Source organism: Hyperolius riggenbachi, chromosome 2 (assembly GCF_040937935.1).
Source record: "Hyperolius riggenbachi isolate aHypRig1 chromosome 2, aHypRig1.pri, whole genome shotgun sequence".
In the NCBI taxonomy this organism is placed as follows: Eukaryota; Metazoa; Chordata; class Amphibia; order Anura; family Hyperoliidae; genus Hyperolius; species Hyperolius riggenbachi.
The window spans coordinates 119,963,713-119,989,570 of NC_090647.1; the positions used below are offsets into that span (position 1 = coordinate 119,963,713).

General features: G+C 41.3%; 1 protein-coding gene across 17 annotated transcripts in view; it reads left to right on the top strand.

Moving 5' to 3' along the window:
- PDE1B (phosphodiesterase 1B) overlaps positions 1-25,858 on the top strand; it is a 493,290-nt gene that overhangs the window by 349,132 nt on the left and 118,300 nt on the right. The window contains exon 1 of one of the 17 annotated variants that reach the window (XM_068267299.1): positions 11,315-11,346. The exons of the other annotated variants lie outside the window; for them this stretch is intronic. The gene's annotated coding sequence lies outside the window, so the exon portion shown is untranslated. Of the gene's footprint in view, positions 1-11,314; positions 11,347-25,858 lie in introns of those variants that run through there. 17 annotated transcript variants of the gene reach the window in all.

The following is a 25,858-nucleotide window of genomic DNA, read 5'->3' on the forward strand; positions in this document are numbered from 1 at the left end:
CTTTCTGCTGCATTTTACAGAATACACTGAATAATTCATGTCATTAACTGTCCCTTCTAAGCAGCTTTCTATCTAATAGGAAAATGACGCCATATCATGATGAGCTCCAGCTGCTTGTAGATTCCGGGAATGTTTACATATTTGGTAAGGACATAACTGGACTTTATAGGACTGTGTTACGCACAATAGTCAGTCAGTACTTCTGCACACATTACTGATCATAATAACCACCATAAATAATACTACTGGGAATGCTGGGCATAAAGAGAATTATACCAGAAGCCTGGGAGACAGTTATTCACTTCCTGTTTTGGAAGATGTTTGACGTCACTCTTTACTTCTATTAGTGGAAGCTTTAGCTTCTGGCGTTTTTTGTATGTTCACTGCATAGCAAATTTAAGACTATGCAGTCATTCCAACAACAGCTAATGACATTGTAATGCTCATTTAGTTTCATTTGATAAGTCAGAAAATCGAGACAGGCAGAATTTTAACGGTTGGTTGACCTCTATGTATTTCTGCAAGAATCTAGTATAAGCTACAGTATATCCGTGCTTTACTGCCCCCTGTCTGCCAGTGTAGGCATAGGAGCTTTTCATACTACAGCTCTGTAAAACTAACCGTACGAACTCAATAGCTTATACAGTGTATGGGCATTTATTTGATTTAAAAAATAGACTTTTTATTACGGTGTGTGCTGCTTGCAGGAAATAGCGTTATGTTAAAAATGTGATATATATCATTGAACATGCAGGTCATTTTATAAATGTCATTGAAAATTACTGGCCATTTTTGTCAGCAGAAAGCTGTGATTATTGTACATAGCCCCCCCCCCCTTCCCCCCCAATTCAAAATATTCCTTTTTTACAGCCAATGTAGCTGTAAACCATTTGCCATTATGCAATCCTGGCATATATTATTTAGGACCATGTTTACCCTATATATTTAAAGTGGTCTAAAACTCTGACATAACATTCAATAAAAATGTGTTTTCCTACTTTTTATTATTCATACAGTTATATTTGCTTTTGTGCACAAGTAATATTGTCTGTTTACAAATTGCAAGTTTCCAAAATGTAGTTTATCTTGCCCTGAAAACTGGCATTGTATTTTATTGTTTTTCTATTATAACTGTTTTTTATTATATAGTAAAATCTTCTAATGAGCTATTCTGAACGGTGTGTCTGCCTGAAGCAGAGACAGTTTCTCAGAGAGTGTTTGTTTACATTCCAGTGTTGATACATTTGTGTTTAACAAGTAAAAAAGATACTGTTATCTCCAGTTTGGATGTGGATTTCATGCTGAATAGCAGGACAAAGTGCTTTGTTAAGGTCTCTTTCACAGTAGGACATTGCGGTTTGATGCAACGTTAAAGTCGCAACGCAAATTACAACACACCGCCCCCAAAAGTCGCAACGCAACTTAATGCCCTGTTATGGTCGCATACAGTAGAGCATACAGGCAATGAAAAGTATGCTTACAAGTTATTACTAAGCATGTGAAAACAGTCCAACGCAGCTAATAACGTGTATAACGCACAGCATGCAGCACTTTCTAATAATGCTACACGTTACACACAAATGCAATGTGTGCACTGTGAATGTTGCACAGACTTAGTATTGCTGTGCGTTAGTCTGCATTGAAACATTTTTCTAACGTGTGAGTTTAACGTCGCACTGTGAAAGATGCCTTAACCATTTTAGTGATATTCTGCTAGAATTTTTTTCTGAGATAGTAGCTTTCAAGCTGTAAGGAATCTTTTAGAGCTAAGTAGAAATGCTGACTTTCAGACCAAATTTAAAGAGGAACTGTAGTGAAAATAAAATAATGAATTAAATCGCTTATTTTTCACAATATTCACCTAAAAATTATTTAGTCAGTGTTTGACCATTGTAAAATGTTTCCTCTTCTTGATTTAAAGAGGGAGGTGATCTCTGCGAAACGTTTGTTACTGTGAGTTCTAATAACAGAGGGAGATATTGCTTGCTTGGCAGTTGGAAAAACAGTTATTTCCCACAATGCAATGCGGTTCACAGACAGCTAACTGTCAGGACCTTGGTCATGACATCACACTGTGGGAGGGGTTTCACCAAAATATCAGCCATACAGAGCCCCCTGATGTTCTGTTTGAGAAAAGGTAAAGATTTCTTATGGGAAAGGGGATATCAGCTACTGAAATGAAGTTCAATCCTTTGTTAAAGTTCAGTTATATGTCTAGTTGCTACTTGCTGTGCCTGAGCCCTTTCCTCACCAGGGCCGGGCCAAGGCAGAGGCGGCAGTGTAGGAGGGGGCACACAACTCACTCAGCTATCATTCCCCTATTGTGTTTGAAGCAGAGAGAAATAAGAAAAGGGGATACATGGCAGTGACTGCAAACCAGATAACTAGAGATTAAGGTATTGGGGGGGTTGGGAGCCTTGGGGTGCTTCTTAGTCTAATAGCAGTCAGGGTGTGACGGCTGGGGTGGGAGGGATGGAGGTGCGCACTTTGGTGTCTCAGCCTTGGGTGCTGGAGGACCTTGTCCCAGACCAGAGTCAAAGTATCTGAATTGACTGTTCATTCTAGGCCAGTGAAGTATTAGTGAGTAGAGCATCAGAGAAGCTCCTCTCACTTCTGGTTCCGTTTAACTTATCAGTATGTTTTTTTTGGGTAAGGGAACCAATGGCAGAATGAGGAGGAAACCCACTAAAATACAGAGAGGACATACAAACTCAATGTAAATAGTTCCATAGTGGATCTACAATAACCCGGGTAGTGTCACTCAAGTTTCTTGAGTCCACAATCTCAAATAACCTAAAATGGGACAACAATGCTGTCACTATCATCAAGAAAGTGCAACAGAGGATGTACCACCTACGGCAGCTGAAAAAGTCTGGCCTACCTCAAAAATTCATGGTGCAGTTCTACACTGCAATCATTGAATCAATCATGACATCATCTATGACTGTGTGGTTTGGCTCCTGCTTGGTACTAGAAAAGGTGAGACTACAGCGCATCATCCGAACAGCGGAGAATAATTGGCTGTAGCTTACCTTCCCTGTAGCATCTGTACGCTAGCAAGTGCAGAAAGAGTGACCAAGATTGCCTCTGACCCCTTTCACCCAGCTCACTCCATCTTCCAGCTTATGCCTTCAGGAGTAAGATTCCGGTCAATCACAACTAAAACTTCCAGGCACAGGAACAGCGCTTTCCCACAGGCGGCAGCCATGCTTAATGCTGAACCACGCTAGAGCTGCTAGGACTGGAAAACATCCAGCACAGAACTGTAAATGAACACTTTTAACCTTGTTCACTGGCAATAGAACTTACTGTACATACTGTCCTTGACTTGTAATAAACTGTATACTAGGGCTGCATGATATATTGTTTTAAAATCGATATCGCGATTTGCGGCAAGACGATTTCCTAATCGTCAAAGTGGCCATTTTTTCATGTGTATAATTTTATGCATGCGGGCTTTTTATGCGTACTATTTTAAGCGTTCTATGCATAAAATTGTGTTGGTCGCACGGCACACTTCCTCCTTCTGGCCGGAAAGAGTCAGAGCGGTAGTAAGTAGTATAATGCAGCCAGCACGGTGCTTGTGGAGGAGAAGCATCCGCACATCAGGCACTCCTGTTCTGCACCCTGCACCTTGTCTCCCGTGGTCACACAGTGTTCTGTACGCTCACTTCCCAGGATCTGTTATCTCTCTACTATCCTGTCGAGCAAACAACTTGGATCACCACCCACTGCCCAGGATCTGCTGTGGTACTCAGCTTTGCATTTAGTAATAGCAGCTGTTGTTTGCATAAATTCGCAAAGCAGTAACATTTATAAACATGACAGAAAATGACATCATACTATCAATTTTATAGTATGATGTCATTTTCTGTCAATGCATCTTTGTAAATGTTGCTGTACATTGTGAATTTAATGCTAAAGCTAGATTTGAAGAAAATCGTGAAAAAAATCGAAATCACAATTTTTGACAGAAAAAATTGTGATTCAATTTTTTCCTAAAATCGTGTAGGCCTACTGTATGCTGTATACTATCTGCCCCTGTATTGTTTTGTTTGTATCTGTTAAAGTGGATCCGAGATGAACTTTTACTCATTGCATAATTGTGTTCCTTTCCTATTGTTTATAGGGCATTCCTCAAGCCAAATACTTTTTGTTTTTGTTTTAATACTCTAATTCCCTATAAACTGAAGAAGCCTCGCCCACAGGTTTTCAGAGAGCCTTGGCAGTAGCAAGGGCTCATGGGAGCTCAGTCTGGGCAGGAGGAGGGGGAGGTATTACTAGCCAGAGATTTCAGAGGCAGAAGGGAAGAAGGGAGGAGGAGTGGGGATTAGGTTTTTTTCAGAGGCTGAGTGCTGTGTGTAATGTTTACAAACAACATGGCTGCTGTCATTGTATCACAGGAAGAAATAATCTTATTCTATTAAAGCTGTTTTCAGCTAGTTTTGCTGTGTAAACTATCTAAACTTTAGATAAGATGTATAGACAAATTACTTGTTATAGTTAGTTTTTCATCTCGGATCCACTTTAGGCAACTGCCAAGTCAAATTCCTTGTGAGTGCGAACTTACTTGGCCAAATAAATTGAATCTGATTCCTGGTCCAGATTCGAACCATTGATCCAGCGCTGCAGGGCAAGTTGAGGATGCCCTTTGATGGTTTACTGTTTGTACTCATCAGAAAGATTGTGTTATTGTGTCTGGTTCACTTTGCAAGAAGAAGTAATTTTGCATTTTGATAGCAGCAGCAGCAGCTGGAATAAATATAAACCTGCACAGCTATCACACAGCATACAGAAAGGAGATTTATAGTTCAAAGGCAGCCTTTTACACAAAGCTTCTTCCTGATCCCTCGTAATTAAATTAAAGTCCAAACCCCCTTTACCTTGAAACAGGCTCAGGATCCCACAACATATTCTTGCTGTTTTTCTTCCATTTCATCTTCTTAAAAAAAAAATCAGTGAGTGGAAAAAAGTCATTTATAGCTTATCACAGAGCGGTTAAAATTAAACTGCTGTGCCCATTCACATGATACAGCATTGTTTGGCACAGTTAGCATTAGCTTTCTGAAATGTATCTAATAACATATTCAGTGATGCAATATAGTGGGATAATGAGACACTTAGGGCCTTATCCAATTGACTTTTTCTCCAAGTTTTTTCCTTGGTGACATTTTCACATCTTATCAATAAAATGCTATTTAAAGTGAACCCGAGGTGAAAATATACTAATGAGATAAACAATTATATTTATCCTCCCGCTCCTAAACTTGACTTTTTTAGATATTTACAAAGGGAGTTGAGTGTTATGCTGTCTCTACTCAGTGGCAGCGTATTAAGTGAGTTAGAAAAAGCACAATAGTTCATGTATTTTATCTCTCCCTGCCCCAGTTGTAATCTGCCAGGAAAACTTTTATGGCTGTAGTTTTCTTAACAGTGATGTTTACTACATTCCCAACAAGGTACCGACAAGACAGAAGCTGCCACTTCCATGCCTAGAAATGAACTAACGCTTTCAATCAGCAAAATAAGCAAGTACAGTAAAACAGCCTGGTTATTTGCACTGTACATATACATGTTTATCTCATCATGTCACATATTGCCTCGGGTACACTTGTAACTACTTAAGGACCGCACTAATTGAATTCTACGCCCTGTTGTGATGGCTATCTGGCTGCCAGGGTGTAGATCTCAATACACCGACGCTGTGCGTTCTCGCCGCTTTCGCCGCTCCCGACGATCTCGCTGCTGCCTCCCTGCCGCAGCTCACTCGCTCTGCCATCTGCCTGAGCCCTATGAGCGGGTCAGGAGCTGATTTCATTGGCTCCTGACCCTGTCTATCAACATAAGCAGCTCCTACATAGGCAGGTTCAGGAGCCAATGAAAGTGGCTCCTGGCCAGCTCACAGGAACTCTACCATCATAGAGACGGCAGATTGGATGGCTGAGGTTCCCGACGTGCGGCGCAGATGGCGATTGCGGTGGGTATGTGCGGCAATTTGTCGGTATTTGTCATTATTCTGCTGTTTTTTGTACCAGTGGCCTCTGGTCATTAAAGCGGACCCAAACCAAACATTTTTTTTATTCAACATATTTAGTTGCACCACTCTGACACATACAAAGATAAATAAACACTCCTTCCAGCCTATGAGCATTTCAGTGCATGCTTTTCACCCTTCTCTTTGCATAACTAGGGTTATACAGGTGGCAGCCATAGCAATTCCTCCATTGCCAGACACCACCTACTCCAGCATTTTGCTGGATTTTGTCCCGGCAATATGAAAGGAAGGGAGGGGTTCCTCCAATAAATGTAAAATATTTTATATTTGTCATCATGCAGCTGAAAAAAGGCTGCTATTTATTATTATAATTTAGAAAATAGATTTTATTACTGAAATCTTGTATTTTTAGTTTTGGTCCTCTTTAAGGGGGAAGAGAACATTGGTACTTAAGTGGTTGAACCACCAGCAAGCAACAACATACTAAAATAATTTTGTGAGTACTTTTTCACCTACTTTTTGTTACTTTTTCAATTGCAGAGTGCTGAAAAGTTATTTTAAACAGAAGATGAAAAGTTATCTCCTAGGATAATCTTAGGATAAAAGTTGCATCGGGCCCTGAGACACACAGAGCCCATTAGGTTTACTGGGAGAGGGTGACATTTCTGCACATTGAAAATTATGGGCCCAATCCAATTTTTTTTCTCCTAATTTTTCTAGCTTTTTTTTTACCTGTGTCCCCATCACTTTCTTTGCCTGACTAACAGGTGACTGGACTAATGGAAAGGATTTCGGGAAAGGCCACAGAGGCCCAGGCCTTGGGCGGTTACAAAGGGGGAAGCAACTCATGAAAAAGGGAAACTGATGCCCAAGGGAGCTGTATATGAAAGAAAGGGGCTGCAGTACATGGATGTTACACATGGAAGAGGGGGTCTACAGGACAGGAAGGGGCCATGCTGCACATGGAAGAGGAGCCCCAACATACTTGGCCTGGGGGGGGGGGGGGGGAGTATCCATCCAGCCTTGTTGCTCTGCTGCCCTCGCATTGCTGTTCCTGGTGTTCCGTAGCATAATATGTGACTATATCTATGCTTGTAGACTGCAAAGAGATTCATCCAGTACAGAGATGGTCAAGGAGATGCAAATAATTTCAACCTACATGCAAATTGTATACAAATTTGGCATTGGGCTAATTCTCAATGGACCAGAAGTGCATTGATTGCCCCAATACCAAGATACATATAATTATTTGCATCTTATTGACCATCTGTTGTCAATAACAAAAGGAGTCACAGAGTTTCTCTGCCATTAACAAAACCTGCTCCACCATCCGTTCTGCTCCACTGACTCGCATATAAGCCAAGGTAACTTTTCAGCACATTTTTTGTTGTTGAAAAATTAGGCTTATATTTGAGTATATACCGTATAGTCAATTGCTCCCATAAACAAAAACTGGGTTAAAGTTCGTTTTGTTGTTTTTAAGTCAGATTTCAGTTGTATGTATGTTTTTTTTTAATGATAATAGATTTTTTTGACAATTGTAACCTTAAAATGTGGCAGACACACTGTGAAATATTATGCAGCACTGTACAAGAAAAAGTGATGCAGGTGACAACTATGACACAGGAGAAGGGGACCCTCCAATTCAGCTTAAGTAACAAAATCCCTTCTGAGTTGTTCCTGCACTTTATTGAATGGAAACACTCTGCTTTGTAGTCTTCCCATTATTATTAACAACAATTGTTTGTGTTTGGATTTGCTTTGCGCATATGCTCACTACAGAGGGAACATTTATTGTCAGTCCATTAAATTAATCCGCACTGAGATCCGATTTCCTTTCTTTAAGCAGAGCGATGAAAGCATACCCATCAGTCAAACAAAGGGCAGCGTGGAATAAAGAGACCGATTACGTTATTACACTAACCAGGTTATTCATCCAATGGGAAATGATATATCTCTTTTCCCAACCAGTCTCTATACCCTGATGCAAGTGCAAGGCTCACCTGAAGCTGACTCCGTCTGGCCATCGAGGTCACTGCCTGGTCAGCATTTTCCGTTGCCTCGTTTATTGGATGACAACTAAGAGTCACACATATGCTGATGAAATTCAATCAAGGCTGTATTATTTGATTATTATCGATATTCTTTCTGGTGTTTGGCTGGAATGTTCTAGAAATCAACATTTTATGACAGAATAGACATTTTTTATTTGGAAAATGGTTTATAAAAGTTTGGTGATGGACAAGTAAACGTGGTACTCAGACTGAACCAATTCCACAGATGGTGCGTCACTTTGCATTGCGGTACGTTTCCCCGCTGCTCCCCTGTTGCAGTGGCCATTAGTTTCTATGAGACTGACCACACTACCTGCAGTGCAAGACAATGTAGTGGAAGTGGTTCCGGCGACGCAGACTAGGCAGTGTGTTGCGGAGCGATACTGCGTGGCAGACATTTGCATTGGAGTCATTAGCACCGCAACAATTTATTTACATTGTGGTGATGCGGTGCCCATGCGCTAATCAGCCTAAAAACTTTGGCATACTTCCTGTCCATCAGGGAGTACATCACTGTCAGGGAGCAGAGCTATGCATATTGCTCTGTCATTGCAATATTCCGTGGGGTAATATGCAAGGGGATATGGTGCGGTGCAGTTGTGCTCCAGGCTCCCATGCTGCAGGACGATCGCACCAGTATGCTCCAGTAGTACAGCTAGCATGCGCTGGTAATTTAGGATCACTCCTTCTTCTAACTAAGGGTCACTCCACTGAACCCGCCCTAAACCGGGGGGTCCAGTGGCTTAAATGACCACAATCCCCACACTTTGATTGTCCCAATAGGCTGCCTGTCAGCGTGATGAATCAATCCCCATATGTGAAACAAGCCTTAATCTAGTATTCAGTGAAGGCAGCCATTTTGTACAAGGTAAGTATTTGCAATCATTTCATGAGGCGCCAGTAACATCACTGAGGAAGTCCGTTTGTTCAGTGCTCTAAGATTTAGCCTTTCGATTTCACCTTACTGTCTATAGACAACAAAGTAGATGCTAGACAATGGCATCAATCCACAAACATTTACCTGTTAATAAATAATGTGAAAAGGGTCAAGCATTATTTTAAAGGTTAATTCACAAAGAACATGTGCTTATTCATGGTTTGAGATAAGTTTTCACAGTGAATGTGAACTTATGTTATTACCTTTGTTGACATATAAATATTTTTTTAACTATAGAAAGTTGAAGAGGTGTTATAAAAAATACATGGTGGGAGGTTGGGAGGGACAAACTAGGCTTTCTTTGGGCAGTACTTTTTGCTAATAATTATTTTATTATTCATGCATTTTACAGGGAAGAAGAAGAAAAAAATAGCAAAAATTCATAATTTCTCAGCTTTCAGCCATTGTAGTTTAAAAATAAAATGTGCTTTTGTAGGTAATAAAGACACATTTTATTTGCCCATTTGTCCCGATTATTACAACGTTTAAATTGCATCCCTAGTACAATGCATGGCGATAATATTTTATTTGGAAACAAAGGTGTATTTTTTCAGTTTAGAGTTTTTTTTCTATACTATAAAAATAATTATAAGCTTTTATTTACTAAAGCAACGTTAAAGAAAATCTGTATTGTTAAAATCGCACAAAAGTAAACATACCAGTGCGTTAGGGGACATATCCTATTACCCTCTGTCACAATTTTGCCACTCCTCGCCGCATTAAAAGTGGTTAAAAACAGTTTTAAAAAGTTTGTTTATAAACAAACAAAATGGCCACCAAAACAGGAAGTAGATTGATGTACATCCATACACAAGCAGGCTGTATACAGCCTTCCTTTTGAATCTCAAGAGATCATTTGTGTGTTTCTTTCCCCCTGCAGCTATCTTCCACTGAAGTGTCAGGCTGTTTCTTCCTGCAGAGTGCAGACAGCTCTGCCTGTATGTAATTCCTCTGTATGTGCAAGCCCAGCCAGCTCAGAGGAGGATTTATCCAGCTTGTAAAAGATAAGAGAGAAGAGAGAAGCTGCACTAATCTAAATAATACACAGGCAGTGTGCATAGAGGGGCCAGGAGGAGGGAGATGCATCACAGAACCACAACACTGAAGAACTTGGCAGCCTTCCAGACACAGGCCTGACAAGTCTGACAAGAGAGAGATAAGTTGATTTATTACAGAGATGGTGATAGTAGAACGTGCTGCAGTAAGCCAGAACACATTAGAATAGCTTTTGGAACTTGTAGGATGATAAAAAACAGGATGCAATTTTTGGTACGGAGTCTCTTTAACCACTTGCCGACCGCGCACTCATACCGCGCGTCGGCAAAGTGGCAGCTGCAGGACCAGCGACGCAGTACTGCGTCGCCAGCTGCAGGCTGATTAATTAGGAAGCAGCCGCTCGCGCGAGCAGCTGCTTCCTGTCAAATCACGGCGGGGGGCTCCGTGAATAGCCTGCGGGCCGCCGATGGCGGCTCGCAGGCTAAATGTAAACACAAGCGGAAATAATCCACTTTGTTTACATTGTACGGCGCTGCTGCGCAGCAGCGCCGTAAGGCAGATCGGCGATCCCCGGCCAATCAGCGGCCGGGGATCGCCTCCATGTGACAGGGGACGTCCTGTCACTGGCTGCACAGGACGGATAGCGTCCTGTGCAGCCCGGATCACCGGGAGGGAGAGGTAGGAGAGGGAGGGGGAGAATGTCGCCGCGGAGGGGGGCTTTGAGGTGCCCCCCCCCGCAACTAGCCTGCACGCAGGAGCGATCAGACCCCCCCTGCACATCATCCCCATAGGGGGGGGAAAAAGGGGGGCGATCTGATCGCTCTGCGTGCCCTCTGATCTGTGCTGGGGGCTGCAGAGCCCACCCAGCACAGATCCCTTCAAACAGCGCTGGTCCTTAAGGGGGGGTAAAGGGTGGGTCCTCAAGTGGTTAATATACCCACATACATATTTAAAAAGTGCCTAAGGCAACTATGTATGTAGTTTTTGTTTTTAATGTTGTACATTTTTTATTTTATTATTTTTTTCAACTTTTATTTTGGTAACTATGGGTTAGGGGTGGAAGGGTTTAAGCAATAGTAAATATTTAATAAATGTTTGAATGTAAAAGTGTATTATGGTATATTGGGGTGTATTTGGCCACAAGTTGGCACTACACTTAGTTCACTGTCTGTTGTTTACAGCAGATAGGAACAAAACTGTTTGTAACAGTTTCCTTGGGGTTATGAATGAGAGATGCTCTCTCTCCCATTCATAACGGCAGGGGGATCAGGGCGTAGATTGGATGATTCTCATGCCCTAATCAAGGAAGAACAGGGATGCGGCGATGGCGAACAGAAACGGCACAGGAATCACGATTGGCGGCGGTAAAAAAACAGTGCATATATATACGCCCCTGATCTGCTAGTGGTAAACACAGGGGAGTAGATACTGTATACCTAGCAGAAATCCGGAACTGGTTAAGCATACTGCTTATGGTAATAATAAGCTGCTGGCTGTGCATCATGATTGCAGTAGGATGAACACTTCCAGCACAATGCCACGCAGTAAATGTAAAAGGCCCCATTTGCTTGAATTGCCTTCACCCTGCGGTAAAACAGGGTAATGCAGCGCATACTTGCAATGCAACTGTTAGGCAGGGGTCACACTTACCGGCTTTCGTACGCGTTTTCTGCACAGAAAAACTGACTTCAACTGAGAACTCATGTTAATCAATGAGCTAGGTCACACTTTAATGCAGATTTCGCATGCAGAAAAAAAACTGACATCTTGCGCAATTTGTCAGTTTTCTCTATAAATTACATTAGCTGTTGTACGGTAGAGGTCACATTTGTCTTTCAGTTTTCTGAAAACTGTAGAAAGTGAAAGACAAGTGTGACCCCTGCCTAAAAGGGGCCTGAATGTATTATGATATGAAAATAGTTTATGAATGCAGACTTGTAATGTAGGCGACAAGGTAATGATCAAATGTAAAAAGTCTGCTAGGCAAATGTGTGCTGGTCCTGGGAGGAAGGACAGGCAGTTTATTTATATTAGGCTGTGGAAAGGGGTGTGTTGTGAGTTGTGACTGTGCTGTGTGTCTCCTGCCCTACAGCCTCCAGCGCTCTCCTATGGCTCTACTCATTGCAGCTGTGTTAATGATTCTGTGGACAGCCGCTTGTTTCTTCTTTTAATTCCCGGCAGACTCCATTCAGGCAAAGATCAACATGATTATATCTAAACATTAATTAGAAGCGCAGAATATTGTGTAAAACACAGCAGTAATATCATATACCTGATGATTTCTCCTGCTATCAATTGTAGCCTGTGTGATACTATTATCAAGGCGCCTCTCCAGAGGAATCTATATTGTGGAAACAAAACAGAATCTGCTCAGTGAATCACCATCAATGTAACAATAATTGGGCCTTCATATCAGTAAACGGTGATCTGATAATAGATTTTCACAGTGCTTTCATCGTCATAAAGTAATTACCAGAAAGTGCTGATCCCCAGTTCCACACGCTTAAAGGACAACTGAAGTGAGAGTGATACGGAGGCTGTCATATGTAAGTATTTCCTTTTAAGCAATACCAGTGGCCTGGCAGTCCTGCTGATCCTCTGCACCTAATACTATTATCCATAGATCCTGAACAAGCATGCAGCATATGAATTCATGTTTATTGTCTTTGCTCAATGGCAGCCTATTAAGTGTCCCTAAATGAAAATACATGAACTAGTGACCTTTTTTGATCTCCCTCTGCTCTCAGTTGTATTCTGCCAGGAACATTTTTATGGCTATAATTTGCTTATCAGTGATATTTTCTATATTCCTGAGAAGACGGAAGCTGTTACTTCCATGCCTAAAAAAAGTATTTCATTCAGCAAAATAAAACAAGTAAAAGAGCCTGGTTATTAACCTCCCTGGCGGTTAATTTATTTTAAAAAATGGGCAAAAATGCTTTTTTTAAAAAAAAATTTTGTTTGTTTCATGTAAAGTTACCAGAGTGGTAGCTACATGAAACACCACTAGAGGGCGCATGTGGCCCTCTAGTGCGATCGTCGCCGGCATCAATAGCAAACAGGGGAGCGCGTATATAATGCGTTCCCCTGTTTGGCTTCTCCTGTCGCCATGGCGACGATCGGCATGACGTCATGGACGTCAGCTGACGTCCTGACGTCATGCGCACTTGATCCAGCCCATAGCGCTGCCCGGAACTCATTGGTCTGGGCAGCGCAGGGCTCTGGCGGGGGGGGGCCCTCTTCCGCCGCTGCGTGCGGGCGATCGCCGCAGAGCGGCGGCGATCGAGCTGTGCGCGCGGCTAGCAAAGTGCTGGCTGCGCGCACAGCACTTTGAATGGGGCGAATCGCCCCACCAGAAGCAGAGAAATCCTCCTGCGCGGCATAGCCCGAGCTCAGCTCGGGCTTACCGCCAGGGAGGTTAATACATTTTGCGCTGTACATATGCATGTTTACCTCATCATGTCACATGTCGCCCCAGGTACACTTTAAATCAAGGTATAAAGCAGAGCTGTTGATCAGTGGAAGTCTTTCAAAATTGTATCCCTCCCTGCTAGTTATAAGATTGTTTGCCAAATGTATTCAGCTTTACCTGTGATTCCTGACATCTTGCTCATACTGAGTTTCCCCAAATGACATTGAGTATATCAGACTTGCTAAGTGACTCTCAGCATGCCAGAGAAAACTTTATTTCAGCATACTGCAGAGTGCAGCATGTGTTAAGATTCTAAAATGATGGCTGTGATAAACTTAGACCTGTATTTATGCTGTTTGTTACGGCTGCCACCTAAGCTAATTAAAAATGCAATTATCAAGTGCAGCAGAGAGGTAATTAGGCTGTTTGTTTTTTAGGTATCTAGGACATTTCCACTGAAACAGTTGTTGTAATGGGAGTTTTATGAAAAGCGTGCAATTGCCCTCCCCACATCTTAGCCAGTGTGTTGACTGTAAAAATGAATATATTTCAATGAATGAGTGCAGGGCAGTGATAATGAAATATGAATAAAGTTTAATGAAAGATAAAATGAGAGATTAAACAATGAAGTTGTGGATTGAGGACATGTTTGTTAAAGGGTTTCTCTACATTAATTAAAAGCCACCTTGCACCAAAAGCCTTAAAGTGGATCCGAGGTGAACTTTTACTCATTGCAAAGTTGTGTTCCTTTCCTATTGTTTATAGGGCATTCCTCAAGCCAAATATTTTTTTGTTTTTGTTTTAATACTCTAATTCCCTATAAACTAAACAAGCTACACCCACAGCTTTTCAGACAGCCTTGGCAGTAGCAATGGCTCATGGAAGCTCAGTCTGGACAGGAGGAGGGGGAGGTGTTACTAGCCATTGATTTCAGAGGCAAAGGGAAGGAGGAGAGATGATTAGGCTGATGGCTCAAGATACAGATAAGCCTGCCTCTGTGTAATGTTTACAAACAACATGGCTGCTGTCATTGTATCAGAGGAATAAATAATCATATTCTATTAAAACTGTTTGCAGCTAGATTTGCTGTGTAAGCCATCTAAACTTTAGATAAGATATATAGACAAGTTACTTGTTATAGTTAGTTTTCATCTCGGATCCGCTTTAACATATTTATAATAACCAGAGGTGAACCTCAGTGCTGGGCCGAAATTACGCATTAGCGTAATTACGCATCGTAATTCACTACAAATGCACCGTAAGCATTACGTGTAAGGTTACTGTATTACGCGTGATTAATTACGCGTAGACCGTAGGTTACGTTATTACGCGTAACAAATTACGCGTAAGACAGTAAACTCCCATTGAAATTACACAGTCTGCCGTAATCGCGTAATATTACGCTCCCGTATAATATAAAAAAGCCGCCGACTTTAAGAGTTAATAGCAAAGCCCCCTTAATTGCTAAGAGCCTCAAATTTGGAGAATATATTAAGGAGATCAGAAGGAATAAGAGGAAATTTTTTTTTTCAAAAAGACCTTATAGTTTTTGAGAAAATCGATGTTAAAGTTTCAAAGGAAAAATATATACATTTAAAAACCCGCCGACTTTAACGGTTAATAGCAAAGCCTGCTTAAAATTTAGGAACACCAAATTCACAGGGTATATTAAGGGGATCAGTGGGAATAAGAGGAAAAAATTTTTTTCAAAAAGACCTTATAGTTTTTGAGAAAATCGATTTTTAAGTTTCAAGGGCAAAAATGTCTTTTAAATGCGGAAAATGTCAGTTTTTTTTGCACAGGTAACAATAGTGTTTTATTTTCATAGATTCCCCCAAGTGGGAAGAGTTTTACTTACTTCGTTCTGAGTGTGGTAAATATTTTAAAAAAACGACGTGGGGTCCCCCCTCCCAGACCTCTTTAACCCCTTGTCCCCCATGCAGACTGGGATAGCCAAAATGCGGAGCACCGGCCGCGTGGGGCTCCGCACCCTGACTATACCAGCCCGCATGGTCCATGGATTGGGGGGTCTCGGAAGGGGAGGGGCAGCCAAGCTTTCCCCTCCCCCTCCGAGCCCTTGTCCAATCCAAGGACAAGGGGCTCTTCTCCACCTCCGATGGGCGGTGGAGGTGGAGGCCGCGATTTCCTGGAGGGGGGGTTCATGGTGGCATCTGGGAGTCCCCTTTAAAAAGGGGTCCCCCAGATGCCCACCCCCCCCCTCCCAGGAGAAATGAGTATAGAGGTACTTGTACCCCTTACCCATTTCCTTTAAGAGTTAAAAGTAAATAAACACACAAACACATAGAAAAAGTATTTTAATTGAACAAAAAACATAACCACGAAAAAAGTCCTTTAATATTCTTAATTAACCATTAATACTTACCTGTCCCTTTAAAAGCCAGTTCCCACGCAATATCCTCGGAAATATACTAATCAGTTACAATGTAACAAAGTTGTTACAATGTAACAACTTTGTTACTTTGTAACTCCACCGCACCCGACGTCACTCGCCGCTCACCCGCCGGCCGCCGCATACACGCTTAGTCCCCGCCGGCTCCCGCCGTCCACTCCGCCCACACCTGTCACCCATATACATGCTGGCACCCATGGGTGCCAGCATGTATATAGGTGACATGTGGGAGAGGCGGGGAGGGCAGCGGAGCCGGCGGGGACTTAGCGTCCTTCACCCGACAGAGCTCTGAGCTATATAGCTCAGAGCTCTCTAAAGCATCTTTGTATTTGGGCTCCAAGGAGCCCCATTGGTCCTTAGCAGACCAATGGGGTTCCTTCTGATTTAAAGGAACCCCATTGGTCTGCTAAGGACCAATGGGGCTCCTTGGAGCCCAAATACAAAGATGCTTAGAGAGCTCTGAGCTATATAGCTCAGAGCTCTGTCGGGTCCGTGCAGCGCAGACGCGTATGCGGCGGCGGCGAGTGACGTCGGGTGCGGCGTAGTTACAATGTAACAAAGTTGTTACATTGTAATAACTTTGTTACATTGTAACTGATAGAACATTTCCGAGGCTATTTCGAGGGATCATTTATTTAAAGGGACAGGTAAGTATTAATAATTAATTAAGAATATTAAAGGACTTTTTTCGTGGTTATGTTTTTTGTTCAATTAAAATACTTTTTCTATGTGTTTGTGTGTTTATTTACTTTTAACTCTTAAAGGAAATGGGTAAGGGGTACAAGTACCTCTATACTCATTTCTCCTGGGAGGGGGGGGGTGGGCATCTGGGGGACCCCTTTTTAAAGGGGACTCCCAGATGCCACCATGAACCCCCCGCCCCCCCCAGGAAATCGCGGCCTCCACCTCCACCGCCCATCAGAGGTGGAGAAGAGCCCCTTGTCCTTGGATTGGACAAGGGCTCGGAGGGGGAGGGGAAAGCTTGACTGCCCCTCCCCTTCCGAGACCCCCCAATTCATGGACCATGCGGGCTGGTATAGTCAGGGTGCGGAGCCCCACGCGGCCGGTGCTCCGCATTCTGGCTATCCCAGTCTGCATGGGGGACAAGGGGTTAAAGAGGTCTGGGAGGGGGGACCCCACGTCGTTTTTTTAAAATATTTACCACACTCAGAACGAAGTAAGTAAAACTCTTCCCACTTGGGGGAATCTATGAAAATAAAACACTATTGTTACCTGTGCAAAAAAAACTGACATTTTCCGCATTTAAAAGACATTTTTGCCCTTGAAACTTAAAAATCGATTTTCTCAAAAACTATAAGGTCTTTTTGAAAAAAATTTTTTCCTCTTATTCCCACTGATCCCCTTAATATACCCTGTGAATTTGGTGTTCCTAAATTTTAAGCAGGCTTTGCTATTAACCGTTAAAGTCGGCGGGTTTTTAAATGTATATATTTTTCCTTTGAAACTTTAACATCGATTTTCTCAAAAACTATAAGGTCTTTTTGAAAAAAAAAAATTTCCTCTTATTCCTTCTGATCTCCTTAATATATTCTCCAAATTTGAGGCTCTTAGCAATTAAGGGGGCTTTGCTATTAACCCTTAAAGTCGGCGGCTACCTAACATTGATCCATGCGTTACACGTAAGCCAATAACGTAACAACCTTAATTACGGTATTCTTACGCGTAATTGCGTAAGGGCTATGCGTAATTACAGACATGTACCGTAAATGATTGTCTACGCCGTAAGCGTAATTCCGTAATGCGTAATAGCGTAAAATTACGCGTAATGATCCGTAAGCGTAGTTTTTTCCATTACGCCCAGCACTGGTGAACCTTTGCTTTCCCTGTTAGTAGTGGAATGATAATAATTTGGAATTTGGAATGATCGCATAGCACCCGACAATTTAGTCTGCTTCATTTAGGCAGGGAACACACTTGACTTTCAGTTTTCCGCGCGCGTTTTTCTGCATACTTTTTCTGCACACCAAGTGTGTTTCCATGCAGGAAAACGCGCACGTTTTTTCACAGCAGCTGATGTAATTAATACAGAAAACTGCCAAAATGTGCAGAATCAGGATGCAGAATGTCAGTTTTTTTTCTGCGCGCGAACAACACAGTAAGTGTGGACTAGCCCATTGATTAACATGAGTTCTCAGTTTTTCTGTGCAGAAAACGCGCACGAAAACAGTCAAGTGTGTTCCCTGCCTTAATGTTCTCACATGACATGCTCAGCTCAACACAATAGCACACTGGCTGGCTGTGAGTCTGTGACAAACAAACTGCTCACCCTCAGCACCACTCCATTCCTCCTCAGGAAGGTACACACAGTACAAAAATGCCGCCCCTGAAATCTCTGCACCTGATGCAAATGTTTCACCTTGCTTCCTGAGAGAACCGGCCCTGAGCTGGTCTTAGTAATGCAGTATAAAAGGGTAAAATTAAGAAGGCTAGAGCCTGAGACCTGTTTCACATAAGAAACCAGCATTTTGGTTGCGGTGCAATCACATGATCGCATAGCACCTCAATGTAAAAATAGCCTTTGGAGATTACCAAGGCATGGCGCCGTAATCTCACTTCTGGCTGTACGCCAGACAAAAAGTGAGGCTCTCTAGCGCTCGCTTCCTGTGGCGGAAATACAAAGTGCACAGAAATGTATTGACAAAATACACTTCAGCGGATGCGCGACACAAACGCAAAACAGTTTAAAATATCTTCCTTGCCACACGTCGCCGTGAGTGTTCGCCAATATTGCGCTGTTGTAGTTGCGTCAAAATAGATACTTCTGGCGCATTGCACAACGGTAAGTATGAAATGCCTCATAGGTTTTCATTGCTTTAGCGTTACCCTGCGGTAAAAAAGGGTAACACAAGGAAAATGTCCCAGTGTGAAAGAGGCCTCAAGTTCCATACACAAGTATGACGGTTCCACACAGTGGCAGCCGGTGAAAGCTGTTATGGCTTATGGAGTATCTATCGTGTATACAGCAGCCCCTGACCACCTGACATGCGCTGGTGTTTGATATGCCACGGCGGATCAAGGGTAGTGTCTCTTTCTGCCCATAACATTGTTTGCCCCTCCGTCGGCCCTCCTTCACAGGAAAAGAACCCTCCCCTACCCTACCGGCTAGCAATGTATCTGTACAGAACTGCTGTCCAAGGGATCGAGTCCTGGTCCCTTCTGGGCCGACATTAGTTGTACATGTGTACCCAGCTCAACTCCTTCCATTTCAGAAACATCCCCAAAGATTCAATGTCCCATTCTGATGCCACGGTGTCACTATTATTTAAGCTGTTTATTCACCATGGATTTAACTGTATTTAATTCTGGCCAGGGTACATCTGATGATCTTTCTCCTATTGCCCTGTTTGTGAGCATTAGCACAACTTCATGGCAGTGTGTTTATGTTTGTACCTTTATGAGATTAGTCTCATGCACTGTCTTTGCCCTTAGAGAGGCGCTCTATGATATGTGCTCTTTTAGTTTAGTTATAGTTTCAAACTATAGGTTGAAGCAACGTATGAAGCATAGTGTTCTTTTTTCAGCATTGTGAATGTTACAGGGCTAGCAGTAAGAACACATACAGATTCAGAGGAGGCTCTTCATCGGTGCATGTGGCTACACAAAACAATGTATTTGTTTTGTAAACTAATACTTCATAACTAAGGCACATGAACCCAACTCCCCCTTCCCCCCTTTCCCCAGCTAGTTCCATTCACAGTGTATCCCAGCAGGAAACCAGCTCATGCAGCACTGAACTTTATATGAGTGCTAGCTGAAGACCCAGGCACATTGCCCGTGTATGTATTTGGTTGTTGTTGGGTCTGGCCAATTTTTTCTAACTTTGACACACAGTCAGTCAATGACCAAGTTTGTGAGCTCTAGGGTCCTTGACATCAATAACATAAGAATGGCAGTACTTGAATTTTTCCCCATTCAAATCTTAAAATCAATCAAAAAAATCTGATTAGCTATTTATGGCGCTGACCCTTTTCAGAATTTGAACTCTAGTCATCCAGGGATGGACTTTAGCAGGTCTGAGGGCTCTGCAGTTAACAGTGGGAGATTAGTAGCAGTTTAAATATTCCCTATAAAAATCAATAGGTGAATATTGATTAGCTGTTGTAGGCTCCACCCACTTTCCTGGATATTAAAAACTGTGCCAAGTTTAAGACCCCTGCAATTAACAAACTAAGAATGGCTGCAGATTTAACATTTTCCCATTTAAAATGAATGGCTGAAATTTAATTGGCTGTTTTATGCACTTTTCCTGAATTTTTAACCTCGGCCACCAAGTGACCAACTGTATCAAGTTTGGGGACTCTGGCTTTATTACTGTGAGAATGGCAGCCTTCTAAATTTTTCCCATTATTAACGTGAATGAGTGAAAGACTGTTGTGGTTCTGCCGAAGTGTGCACTGGGTTACGTGAGACCACAATAACATATCTTCCCAAGTATAAAGGTATCTGTACTGTTTCTGTATCATTGAAATCGATCAAAGTTTTCGAGTGATCGGGGCACACACACACACGTTTGATTATATATATATATATATATATATATATATATATATATATATATATATATATATATATATATATATATATATATATATATATATATATATATATATATATATATACTGTATACTAGCTGATGGCCCAGAGTTGCCCGGATATGTATTTGGGTGTTGTTGGATGTATTTGGGTGGTGTGTTGGCTCTGCCTACTTTTTCTAACCTTAACACACAATTACCCAATTATTTAATGACCTAGTTTGTGAGCTTTGCGGTCTTTGGCATCAATAATTTACAGTGAAATGAAACAAATATGATTGGCTGTCACCCCACCCCTTTTCTGAATTTGAACTCAATCACCCAATGACCCAAACCAAACATTTTTTTAATTCAAAATATTTAGTTGCACCACTCTGACACATACAAAGATAAATAAACACTCCTTCAAACCTATGAGCATTTCACTGCATATTTTTCACCTTTCTCTTTTCATAAATAGGGTTATACAGGTGGCAGCCATTAGCAAATCCTCCTTTGCTGGACACCTCCTACTCCACCAGTTTGCAATATGAAAGGAAGGGAGGGGTTCCTCCAATAAATGTAAAATATTTTATATTTGTCATCATGCAGCCAAAAAAAGGTTGCTATTTATTATTATAATTTAGAAAATAGATTTTATTTCTGAAATCTTGTATTTTTAATTTGGGTCCACTTTAACAATGCAAGAATGACAGCAATTAAATATTCCCATTGAAAATCAATAGGTGAATCTTGATTGGCTTTTGTAGGATCCACCCACTTTTCTGAATATTAATTCCAGTCACCCAGTGAAAAACGCTGCAAAGTTGAGAGCCTTGCCCTTAACAGTATAACGATGGCTGCTGTTTACATTTTCCCAGTGAAATGTGTATTTGTCTCTACCTACTTTTTGGTTATGGGGATAAAAAGTATCCTATATGTTATTCCAGGTATTGTACTACGTGTGTGCCAAATTTCATTCGAATCCGTTCAGCCATTGTTGCGTGATTGAGTAACAAACATTCAAACAGCCAAACTTTCACATTTATAATATTAGTGAAATGATACATGCTATGATTGCAGGATTTAATTAAACAGTTTCTAACAATACTATAATAGGCTACTGGCTTTCACCATGTTGATTCACTAAATCAGCACTATTCCATTTACTGAAGATACACTTTTCCAGAAGTAGATGCGTTTGATGGGAAAATTTCTGTTTATGTTCTCAGTAAAGGCACTGAAGGTTGCACAAAGTCATTCCAAGCGAAACAAATTTCTCTAACAGGGCATTGGAAACTCATATTGTGAACTTTATTACTAAAATATCAAATCAGACCATTCTTTTCAAAGTGTGAAAGATTGTTTGGCAGAAGGAAATGTAGAAGATGAAGGCAGAAGCAATGTTCTCTATTTTGAAGGCAGTTCAATTTAGCATTGCCACACTTAGGATCCTCCAAATTTTGTAGCCCAAACAGAGGAATGTGCAGAAGAATAACTCCACTGGAACTTAAAAGCCTGACATGGTTAAAAACAAATACATTTTTGTAAAGAATGATGGAGTGAAAGTGCGGTAGGAACACGCGTTTCATACTCATATGAATGCTACACTTGAACTTGTCATTTTCATACCTCCTGTAATTATCCAGTTAAGATATCTCCTTGAGACGGACACACATGTGAATGCACTGTTATTAATTATGCAGTGTAAGGGGTGAGAACAGAGGTGTGGCTAGAAATCAGGGGACCCCATAGCAAATTTTTGATGCCTCACCACCCAAAAAAAAAATCCAAGGTACCTTTGAGCCTCAGGAAGTTAAGTATAAAGAGCTAGAAATACCCCTCCGCCCAGAATTAGGTCACCTCCTGTATAGGTAGACAAAGTGTAAGTAGCTAGAGGTAACCTCAGTATAGATAGCCAGATTAGCCCCCTTAGTGTAGGTAGCCAGACTATACCCTTGAAGTATTAGTAGCCACAGATTACCCCCCCCCCCCCCTAGTAGATGTTTCCAGAGTAATCCCCACCCCCCACCAAAGCATAGTTTGCCATACTAGCCCACCAAAGTATACAGTAGCTAGCCACTTAAGTATAGGTAGCCAGATTAGATTAGCCCACCAAGGTATAGAAAGCCAGATTAGCCCCCAGCCACCATGTGCATAGTGTTGGGAGCTGAGCACTGAAGGGAAGTAACATACCTTTCCAGTCTCCACTGTTGATCTATTGTCCTCCTAGCATCAGAGTATCTTAAGAATACAGCGCCCTCTGTCCTCATATTACCCAGGTGACAAGAGAGGGCGCTGCAGTCATGGATATGAGGATTCTGCCAGTAGTATAGATCATCGGTGGAGCTTGGAGGAGTATGTTACTTCCCTCCAGCGTTCCGCTCCCTATACTGCAATTCAGAGGTTTTATGCTGGTCTCCACAAAGCAGCCAATCCCCTTAATCTTCTTAATGCCAGCTTAGACCACTGGATACACCTATGGTAATTCCTACGCCACTGGGTGAGAAACAATAAGAATAGAAGTGCATTAGCAACGATATTTGAGACTTTTCTTGAAATACACCTTGTATCAGTAAAATATTTCCAAGTAAGACACTAAGATGAATACACATATGCCAATTATCTTACTAATGTAGCTTCTGTGCTGATGTAAATAGCTGATTCATTTTTATAGCCACTTCATGGATACACTAGGTTGGACTAAGACAGATTTCAGTAAACCTTCTACCAACAAAGCAGTGAATCAAAACTGACACTCTTTCACGATTAACTCTTTTCCCCAACAGCCTGTAATGGCATTTACAACTAGAAAAGTGGATACTAAGGAGTAAGAAGAAGAATATTAACACAGAAATTAAATACTTTCCTGATTTCTTCCTTCCTCACCCCATTCATATACAGAGCCCTGTCTAAAACTAATTATGTACTATCACTAAACTGCGAGAATTTATCAGTCTTAGGGGTGATAAGAAGCATAAGTTGCCAAACAAGCAAAAGAGGGATCCGGGCACCATTTGAACACTCAAGAAGCGTCACCTTTATTTAATCCTGAAACCTACCGACATACATGCAGTAAAAATGGCCTGATAGCCATTTCACAGAAATACCCTGCTTCGTCAGAGGCAGCAAATTACAAACAATAATCAGGGTCAAATTTTCACAATGCAGGGTATCTCTGCGAAAGGGCTGTCAGGCCATTTTTTACTGCATGTATGTCAGAAGGTTTGAGGATTAAATAAAGGTGACGCTTCTTGAATGTTCGACTGGTGCCCAAATCCCTCTTTTGCTTGATTGGAACAGTTTGAATCTTCTTTCGGAGACACAGTTTCTTCACCTGTCATTCCTCAAACTGCCAGCCAGACTTCTAGTGACGATTCTTTTCACCTCCTTTATGTGAGAATTGTTTTAACAAGCAGTAATACTCAGAAGTCAGGCTAGGGATACATTGTAGTGACTTGCTCCATTATTAGGCTATGGAATACAATTGCAAGGTAGGAATCACCCGTGGGGTAATGTGATTTGGCGATACTGGTGCTTACAAACCTCCAGTAGAACAATGTAAAAGCAAAAAGCGCTCACAGTGTATGACTTAGTAATGAAGCTGCCCTAATGCATAGACCTCGCCTGGATTGGTGGACTGTTTGTAACAGCTAATGTTCACTTGTATCCTGCTTAGAGGCCGGTGGCCAGACTCAGGCAGCAGACAGCATGTTCTCGCCAACTTCCATCTGTGATCAGTGGCACACTCCTCTTGTCACACTTAAAGGGGCACTACAACGAAAAACTGTAACATTTAAAATATGTGCAAACATATACAAATAAGTAGTACCTTTTTTCAGAGTAAAATGAGCCATAAATTACTTTTTTCCTATGTTGCTGTCACTTACAGTAGGTAGTAGAAATCGGACAGAAGTGACAGGTTTTGGACTAGTCCATCTCTTTATAGGGGAATCTCAGGGATATATTTCCTTTCAAAATCACTTAGTGAATGGCAGTTACTCTGTCAAACTGCCAAAAAACTGTGTAGCGAGCAGGAAGGCTGGCCAGCATCATTGTTTAAATCATTTTTTGGGAATATCTTTATTAAGAATAAAAGCCCTGCTGAGAATCCCCTATGAAGAGATGGGTTAGTCCAAAACCTGTTACTTCTCTCAGATTTTACTGCCTACTGTAAGTGACAGCATTATGGGAGAAAAGTAATTTATGGCTCATTTTACTCTGGAAAAAATGTACTTCTTATTTGTATATGTTTGCACATATTTTAAATTGTACAGTTTTTCGCTGTTGTGCCCCTTTAAGGTACCAACTGTGCAGCTTGGATGCAACACGAGTGGTAACTTAATTTGTTTATTTTAACAAGTATATGATGTGTTTTGCAGGGGTACTCCCCCCACTTCATCAGATAATAGGAATACAATGCATCGGTCATTAATATATACCTCTCAGAAAGGGTGTTACATTGTGGTGATTAAGCGGGCCGTTAATATGCAAATTTGATCACTACCCAGGTGGTTTTACATTCTCTATGACACATGGAAACAGAAATCAAGGTCAAGCAGGAAAAGAGAATAAACTCATGCTTCAATTTGTGCATTGATATATGGGAATACAGTATAGGGGAAAGAATCAGTCATTTTGTAACACATACTTTCCTTTAACTGCGACTAAAGTTTAACTTTGTTTTCTGTCAGGAGGTCAACCTTCTAGTTTTGACTTTTTCTACTTTTTCCATAATAACTCTACTTTTTCCATAATAATATTATGTTTAATGGAATTAGGATCTCTGAACATCCCATTCCCGTTAATAAATAGTCCAGCATCACAGGGGTTCTATTCTTACAGCTATTTGAAACCCAAATTAATTTATATTTTTCCTTCTGAGCAAAACAATGAAATGCCCTTCTGTGTTGCGGGGATTCGCTGATTGCCTGCTCAGCACACATAATGTTGTGTCTGAGAACTGAAGGAGAAGCCTTTATTCTGCTAACTTGTAATCAAGTCAAAGTGATAAATGTTCAAGCTGTTCTAAGGAGTCAGACATGCTCTCCGCAAATGGAAAGCGAACTGAAGATTCATTATGAGGAATTTCTCAATAGTGAATAATACAAAGTTCCGTCTAACTCATTCATTAAACCACTTGTCCTATTTCTGATTAAGTGGATGAGAAAATGACTCACTTTTTTACTGGATTAAAGGCAAAAATATTTTAACATTCTAGCTTGGTTAGTTGTAACTACATATTTGGCAATGACACCAAAGGGTGCTTTTATTGGAATTTGACATGATGAGATAAACATCTGTACGTACAGTCTTATGCCTACATCAAGCTAGGCTGTCTTCCTTTCTTACTCACTGTAAAGATTAAGAATTCAGGAATGAAAATGTGTACTTCCTTTTCAGTTGGGCTGGAATCACACTCTAGTGTAAAACTCTCTAATTCTCTTTTTCTGTTTATTATTTTTATTGAGAAACTCATTTGAGAAAGTTAAATTACAATTGGTAGGTACAGCAAATGAGTA